The sequence below is a fragment of the Lycium barbarum genome, chromosome 2, assembly GCF_019175385.1.
Source record: "Lycium barbarum isolate Lr01 chromosome 2, ASM1917538v2, whole genome shotgun sequence".
NCBI lineage: Eukaryota > Viridiplantae > Streptophyta > Magnoliopsida > Solanales > Solanaceae > Lycium > Lycium barbarum.
The window spans coordinates 5,657,006-5,666,453 of record NC_083338.1 but is presented as its reverse complement, the minus strand read 5'-3'; positions in this window follow the sequence as shown (position 1 = coordinate 5,666,453).

The following is a 9,448-nucleotide window of genomic DNA, read 5'->3' as shown; positions in this document are numbered from 1 at the left end:
TGCTTAATCAGGGTTAATATCAACAACAATATGCCCAATGTAATCAGGCTTAATGTCATTTTTATTATTTGTAAAAGGAGTTTTTATGGTGCAAAGCAAGAAGTGATTAGAAAGTTAATAAAAAGGCGTGGTGCAGCGGTCCATAAAGCTGGTGAAAACCATGGTAAAACAGGATTCAAATCCCAGGGGAGACCAAAAAGCGCTTATTGATTGTTCCCATCGTCCTATCCTAAGCCTTGGTGGGTGAAGTTTCTGGTATATGTGTTATTCGTGGGAGGTAACAGGTACACAGTAAATTAGATAAGATCGCACAAGCTTGCCGGACATCACAATTATATGCTCAAATGAGGAGATAAATAATACTAAAATGAAACTGAGGAACGTGATAAGCTTAGGTTTAAGGGGCAGTTATTGAAAAAGTTGTATATGTGGTGTCTTGTAAAGTATATTAGTCAATATGTATTCTATCAAGACTAACTTAAATCATGTGCAGAGCCAAGTGGAAGGAAAGCGTGTGAAGACTGTCCGAAGTGTTGATTCAGCATCACGGCAAAGAACAATAAATGAAGGTATCTTGCATACCTTCGATTGTCATTTTCTCACAATGACTTTACGATCACTGGTGGACTGTTCAATCCTCACCAGTAGCGTAGTATCCCCTTCCCCTTTCTCCCTTCCCTGATGTAATAAAAGACTTTATGCTCCTTGTACCCATTTATATAATTTCTATCATTATTTTTTCCTTTATAGAAAAAGGTTCTATCATGTTTTTTTCAGCTTAATGATGCCTAGATGTTTGTTCATATTACGGAAAACAAAAATAAAAATGTTGATCGACTTCTCGATGTTGTTATGTCTTTCTAGAATACAATTGCATTTGCTTTGCTTCTAATGGGTGTAAATCACTAACATAAAAAATGCTATACCCATGTTTAGTTGGTACCTTTGTCTTATGTGAGCTTTTGAATTTAGCTTCCTGAATGTTTTTTGCAAAGGTCCTCGTTTCTTTGCATGTTTACGGTTAAAAAATGAGCCCCAAATGATGATAGTGATAGAATAGGTAAATTGTTAGATTTTCCCTTATTAGTTGATGGAAAGAGTTGTTGTCTCTTGTATGGTCTTGGACAATCCTCACCTCATAAACTAGTTTTTGAGATTGAGTTAAGTCCGAGATTCATGTTGTAACATGGTATCAGAGTCAAACTCATTCCTCTTCTTTGTTTACCCAACAATGGACCCCATGTTATGTTGTCCATCCTCCAGTTAACTAGGCATCAGTTTGCTAGACGTTGTTAGATTTTGAGAGAATGGATTGTTGTCCCCTTATATAATTTTGGACAATTCTCATACTTGAGCTAACTTTTGGGGTTGAGCAAGGCTTAAGATCCATTTTCTTAAATATTCCAATTAACAATACATACAAAAAAAAAAAAAAAAAATAGTCATCACACAGTCCATTTAGGAGAAGCAATTAAAAAGCCCAACACTCTTCTGATTTTTTTAGATGCAAAAAAAAAAAAAACTATAAATTTATTCTTTCAAGAGTTAATTCATTGAAACGTTTCTTTTAGTGGACAAGCAAAAACAATTGATTTATAAAATTGAGTTTAAAACTGAATACAAAATTGTCTTAAATAAATAATAAGAAAATTTATGCATTAGATAGAATTAAATATCATTTTCAAGTTTTTTTTAATATAAAAATTCATAATTTTTTTGTATAGTGACATACAAATGCGTTCAATTTTCTTTCCATATTTTCAAGTTATTATTTCAATCTCTTAAGTTACAATTATTTTTAATTTTTCAACAAAAGCCTTCTTATAACTACTAGAAAAATACTATATGTATCAAAAAGTTACAATTAATATTTAGAGAAATTCATTATTTCCTTATCCAATCATCACATTAGGAATGTAGTAAACTTTCTTTTCATAGTTTAAAGTTTTTCGTTAAATGACAATAGAACTATATCTAATAATTTAGAACTTTGAATGAAGCTACTTACATATTCATGATAGAGCTGTCAGTGCAAGGGCCCGTGATTTCATTACTCTAAACCCTCCGGAATTCATTGGGTCAAAGCCGGAGGAGGATCCTCAGGATTTCATTGATGGTATGCTAAGGACGCTTCGGTTGATACATGCTTCGGACACCGAATCGGTAGAGCTAGCGTCATATAGGTTGAGAGATGTCTCGATTCAGTGGTACACGGTATGGATGGCTTCACGGGGGGCCAATGCATCTACCAACAAAATTTTTTACAACCAGAATCAAGGTATTGTATTGCAACAAACGGCAAATACTTTATTAGCTTGAAAGAACCTTTCTCATGTTATATACTAGGACATGTTATACTAAATTTTTTCATACAGAGCTATTAACTATAAACACGTACTAGTAAGACGTGCCATACTAACTTTTTGGAGTATAAATCGTACTTTTAATATTTCTTTCTAATCTAGTTCACTTCCTGTATTTTATGCCTATTTCATTAAGATAACTATTGTTAATCAAATGCTATAAACTGCAATGCAGAGGACAACCTTCCCTTAGCTTTTGCAAGTATACTAAAGACTCTGAAAATAGGCAGATCATCTTTTAAATGCACATCATCCCTGTCATCAATGACTTCCGTTAGAAAAGGTGTATTGTCCAAGATTCATGGGATTCTTTATGGACAATACACCTTTTGTAACAAAAGTCATTTGTCAGGACAGTAAGGCGTCATTTCTCAGGGACAGTAAGACGTCATTTCTCAGAGACAGTAAGTATTAATGGATTATACATCCTTTTTTGTCCATTCTATTAATTTTCAATATAATAATTAATTCTCTAAGTTTTTTTCTTTTTCTAATGTCATTCCTGTTTGCATGACTACTGGGCATTAATGGATGATTCTTACTGCAAGCGTGTACCGTTGCCACTGTTCTGGTTCCATACTACGGTATTTTGATGGCCTTCTGGGTCTTTGGGATGGTGCCTATTGATTACCTTAATCCACCCAAATTTGCAGTCCTTGTGGTAAATTAATATTAGTTCATAAAACAGTTTTGTTTGCAATTAATGGGTTAAGTAATAACGAAAGGCCTCACATAACTAATTTTGATTTTATTAGGTTATCGATGATGTCCGTCACTTTAGAGGGAATCTTGTCCTAACTACATAAAATGTCACTTATGATTTTCATGGATTTGTCATTAGGCACGAGACCCATTGTGAGCTTCTACCCTTTCAAGTTCTATGACGAGAATAGGTGGGCCGCAGAGGTGGCAGAGTTGGTTGAGGATAAGTAAAAACAAGCCGTGGAGGATCATGAACGGGTGAGGATGATGGGGAATGAAAGATGATGTCATGATTTGATTTGTATGTTCTTAGTTAAGTAAAAGTATCTAGTTTTAATACGCTCTTTTTTGTAATGGAACTTGCCATGGTTTGTCAGGTAATAGATTAGCCTGTGCAAGTACGAATCCTACATTTTATGTTTTGAGGTAGTGAACTCTTTTTGTTTTCTTTTTCATCAGGCCTGAATTGCTTTGTATCAGGCTGACACATATACTTCAGCATGTTGTTGATTTTGCTAATGCATATTCTGATAGGATTGGTTATTGCTCTCAACATACTCTCGTAACAATAAACAAAGGTGATTTCTTATGTGATTTTTAACTTTTCCTCGTATGAGTAAATGTTGAACCGCTCTTGTGTGTAAAAAACATAATGCCAGTAGATAATTGAAAAGAAACAAAAAAGGCTTACCTACATGTTCAATGACTGAAATGGAGAAACTATGTTGGTGCTGAGAAATGTCTTATTGATGGATGATGATATCATCTCGGAAACAGCCATCCTACCTTGGTAGGAGTAAGGTCTGCGTACATTATACCCTCCCCAGACCCCAAGATGTGGGATTTCACTGGGCTGTTGTTGTTGTTGTATATATATATATATATATAAGATGTTGATATCATAAAGATTATCATAAAAGTTTTTTTTTTTTTGTTTTAGGAAAGTGTGTTTTTTGAATAAATGAACATGATTCTCAATCAGTATATTATATATACTTTATAGGTTTCATAGAGCGCTGATAAGTGTTTTTGAAGAAATGAAAGAAGTACTCTGTGATACCATCATGCTATATAAAAGATGGGTGTTAACACGTTGGTATCATAATTTTGGGGCATTTCGGATAAATAGTTTTGGGAGCATGAAAGTATAAAGGATGGGCGGGTAATTATTTTGTTTTCAAGGGGCATCGACGTTCTTTCCCATTTAATAATACCCTAATTAATTAAGATCCAATGCATAACCCCAATAGCGAATTAAAAGACTCATACCCATACCTATACGCATACCCAAGAAAGTCTATGGAAGCTTCAAAAAGCTTATTCAATGGTTGTTCCCAATCTCCAGACGATTCGCCATTCACAGTCATGGCCAGACTTTCAAATCTTCCCCCGACTGAAGTTCATCACATGTAGGGGTGTACATGAACCGGGTTGGTTCGGATTTTTTAAACACCAAACCAAATCAATTGTGTCGGGTTTTTAAATTTATACACCAAACCAAACCAATAAAATTCGGGTTTTTCAATCTCGGATTTTCTCGGGTTATTCGGTTTTCTCGGGTTTTTTTTGGGAATAGTCTTGATACAAAACATATAATTTTTACTTAAAATATTTCTTTAGTCTTAGTAAAATATAACTATGTAATTAAGGTGTTTCATAAGAAAATAACACAAAATGTGAGAAGAGTGATGATATTGTATTAAAATATTCAACAAAAGATAATAAAATCGGTTAAAATAAATATTGCTAATTAATAAGCCATAAAGAAAATGACCATAATCTAAAAATACTAAGTCATGCTAAAATAAGTACGGCTAATAAGTATTAATTACATGACAAGAAAAAAAACTTAAGTTATGTATTTTCACTCTCTAAACCAATTATGCAAAACTAAAGAATAGAAATCCAACATTATTGTCATTCCTAGTGGTAAATTGAATTTCTTTTTTTAGTATTAGTGTTGAGTTGGTTTTTGTTTGGACTTTATATGAGTTACTAACATCCATAGGATATAAAACATATTCACATTCAAAATTCTAAGTTCAAGCTTGAATAATATGATAATAGATAAAAAAAACTACGAAAAAATTTAAGAAATATTTATAAATTACATTACAAATAAATATTTTTATGTATAAATATTTTTAAAATTGAATACATGTAATGTCGGGTTGGTTTGGTTCGGTTTGACTTTTTTTAGCTAAAATCAAACCAAACCAATTATGATCGGGTTTTTTTTTTCAACACCAAACCAAGTCAAACCAAACCACTAGTCGGGTTTTTTTTTCGGTTTGACTCGGTTTATCGGTTTGGTGCGGTTTGTCGGTTTACTTTGTACACCCCTAATCACATGTATTCGCAAATGAAGCATTCTCGCAATTGCTTTTAATGCTGCTTGGATTTGGATATGGGCATGCGTCTTTTAATCAAATATCGTGTTATGAGTTTGATTTTAATTAATTAAGAGACAGTTAAAATAGATCCATAGGATGATGACACATATCCATCCGTTAACATGATAGATATATTTGTGTCCAAATATAACGGAAAGGGGTATACTTAGGCCAAAAGTATAATGAGAGATATATTTAAACTATATCTGATAGTACAAGGTTATATTTGACCCTTTTCCGTATAAAGTACGGGGTCCAATAACTTTTGTCCAGATATATTTGTATTAGAAAATCTATTAAACTAGGTGGAATTATTGGTGCTTATGGCTCGGTTCGGTTCGGTTCGATTTTGTGAATTATCGGTTCGGTTTATCAGTTTTCAGTTTGTAAATATGCTAAACCAAAACCAAACCGATAAGATAATCGTTATTGATTTTCGATTTATTGGTTTTTGGTACTTAACAGTTCGGTTTTCGGTTTAACCAATAAGAAAATGCTCCGCTAATTTATTTATTTATTTATTTACTTTTTCTTGTTTTCATTTGTTCATATATACACACACTACTTTCATGCATAAAGTCTACACAAATTACAAGACAAAAATTATAAAATGCACCGTAACAATCTTTCAAAAACAAAATAAGGCTAGTTCGCAGTTCATTTGTTCATAAACAAGGCCTACCCCAACTTCTTCAGAAAGAAAACACCACCAGTAAAACAAAAACTATAAAATGCAAAAAAAAAACAGTAAACAGCAGCAATACCAAGCCAGCAGCTTCAAAGATCCAAAAGGTTTGTATTTAAAAAATTAAATTTAGAGCCACTAATATATAATTAGGGATAAAAAGGTAATTTTAATATAAATTTATTGGGTTATCGATTTAACCATTAACTAAATCCTTAAAATCGAAAACCGAACCAATAACCCAATAAAAAATTTTGCAAAACCGTTAACCTGATATCGATAAACCAATAGCTTTTTTATTGGTTCGGTTTACATTTTTGCACACCCCTAGATGGAATGTTGGGAACAAACTTAGGGGTCACCTGGTATGTTGTACAAGCATAAATGGTGCAACAACAAAAGCATACCTAGTGAAATCTCACAAGTACAAACATAAGTATTCCTCGAATAAAAATTTAATATTGTGTTATCCCTTATTTAGTTACTAATTGTGGGATACGTTATACCAGGATTAGATATAGTACCAGGATAAGTTATCCTTGCCAGATGGTAAATAATAGTACAAGAATTAGTTATCCCTAGATAAAGCAATGAAAATGACAAAAATACCTCTAAGGTCCCTCAAACCTCTTTTTTACTAAATAAGGTGGAGAATATTTTTTTTTTATAAATAAACAACTTCTTCTTAGAAATTATGTAATGCATTTTATCTTGGCTGAAGTGGTGAAAACACCCCTAAACTTGGCACGTTTTCTTACTTTAGTCCTTGAACTATTGACCATTTTAAAAACACCCCTAATCTTGGCCAACTCAATTTAAATTCACCCTCGTGTTAGGACACCTCAGCACTGTGAATCCACGCGTTGTCCACTTGGCATTTTCTCGCTGTGCCATGTGGCGACATAGGGTGAATTTAAATTTAGCTTGCCAATATTATGGGTGTTGTCACGCCCCGAACCATGGCCTGGACATAACACGACACTCGGTGCCTGACTGCATGTGACCGAGCGAACCACATGGCTTGTTGAATCATCATGATACATAACATAAGCGGAATATAACGTGAATGCATGATGAGCCTTTATAAAACGTAGTAAGTCATAATACTTAATAAAGTACTTGTTTAAACATGAGTGAGCCAAAATGGCTATACGACTCCAAATATCTGACATGACATAACTGACTTGTCTAGTCTATGAAACCTCTATCATGAGTCTGACTGGAAAACATACTTACTGGGACAAGGCCCCTAGCATACCTTAGATGCATAAGTAAGCATAAAACAAAAGTTGACTAAACCCCGAATGAGATGGGGCTCACCAATAAGCTGATACGAATGTTGTCTTACTGAGCAGATGTGTCGTCCTGTATATCAGTACCTGCATCGTGAAATGCAGGCCCCCGGGCAATAAAAGGGGACGTCAGCACATTGAATGTACTGGTATGTAAAGCAACCGAAAGAAATAACATAGGACATGGAATAGCATGATAAGAACTGAAACTGAAAACCTGGACATGAACATGAGCATGAGTACATAAACATGAAATTGAAACTGAAACTGAGTACTGGAACTGAACATGAACATGAGTACTGTAAGCATGAGATAATCTGTAATACCGACATGATCCACCACGGGGAGAAACGTGGAGTCTGATCTCTGCCCGATCAGCTAAGCTATCTCGTACCTTGCCGGGGCACGAGACATGAATCTGACATAAATGGATCCAAATCCCTCAATGGGGAAAATATGAAGGAATCGTCCTATCTGGGCGGAGCGATCCTTATCCTACGTTGGCATACGTAGTTTCAGGCTATCTGAGCCTTCTCGGTATTAATACAACTCTCGAACATGAAAATAATATAGTTGGCTAAGAAGCCCATGACTTTCGTGAATTAACTTGTACTTGTCTTATAATCATGATTTCACGAAATAATTTGTAAACATGGTTTCATGAAATAACTTGTAAACATGTTCTTGATTTATGGGTAATACAATAGTTCATAATCATATATTTGAAATTGACTTGAAAACATGCTTGTAACTTGCAAAATAAAATCATAAAGTTTCATATGAACATGATGAGAACGCATGAGGAAGAATTCATGATTCATGGATTAAGCTAGGGTTCCTAATAACCGTAATGGAAGATTAGGAATACAACAACGAATATAGATACAAAATTCATGTACATAAATACTTAAATACGGGCTACCAATATGTTGGGTTTAATGCCCTAAGATTTGAACTTCATGAATATCAAGAAAACGAAGCATGGGGAAGAACATAGAGATTCCCTCATGTGGATGGAAGTTCTACATACCTTAATTGCTCCAAAACTTGAATTAAAGGCTTGGATTTTGGAGAAGATTTCCTAAATCTTGATTCTTGAATCTTGAGATGGGTTTTCTTGAAAACCCTAGATTAGGAATGATGATTTATTGTTTAGATTACAAGGATATATGTTAGAATTGAGTTGGAATAATTAGAATGGACTTACCTTGGTGTTCTTGATGTTGGAGGAGAGTAGGAGGTCGTTCTAGGGTTTGAGGGAGTGAAAAATAATGAGTTGAACTGATATGGACGAATATATAGTGTCCTGTGAAATTGCAATTTACGACCTGAACAGTGCTGGTCGTATTTTCAGTTTACGGGTCATAAACTGCAATACGGGCCGTATTTTGCAATACGGACTGCACTGCGTCTCTTCAGTAAAATGGTCATAACTCTTTGCACAGATGTCCCTTTGACCCCCGTAAGATACCGTTGGAAAGGTATTTCAATGCTCTACAATTTTAATCAAGGAAGTTTTCCCAAATTCCAAACACGTTTTGAAATACGGGCCGTAAAGTACAATACGGTCGTATTTAACCATATGACCTCAAAATGTCAAATTCCAGAATGTTCAGAAATTCTTGGTTTCAGTTTACGGGCACTGTTCATGGTCGTAAATTGGTATACGACCACTGTTCATGGGCGTAAACCACCATATCACAACTGAACGGAAAAATTTCAATTCCCACATTCTTTATCTGATGTTCTAAGTCTAGGATCGTGGTCAAAACTTTCGTTAAAGGTACGGGGTGTTACAGGTGTTTTTAAGTGTGGCAATAGTTTAGGGACTAAATTAATAATTCATGTCAAGTTTAGGGGTGTTTTCACCACTTCAGCCTTTTATCTTTAATACAACAAACTAAACACTGTAAATGAAAAATAATACTCCTCTGTCCCAATTATGTGGCACAATTAAAATTTCGAGATTCAAACTTCTAAACTTTGAACATGAATATAGAAATAGAAGCTTTA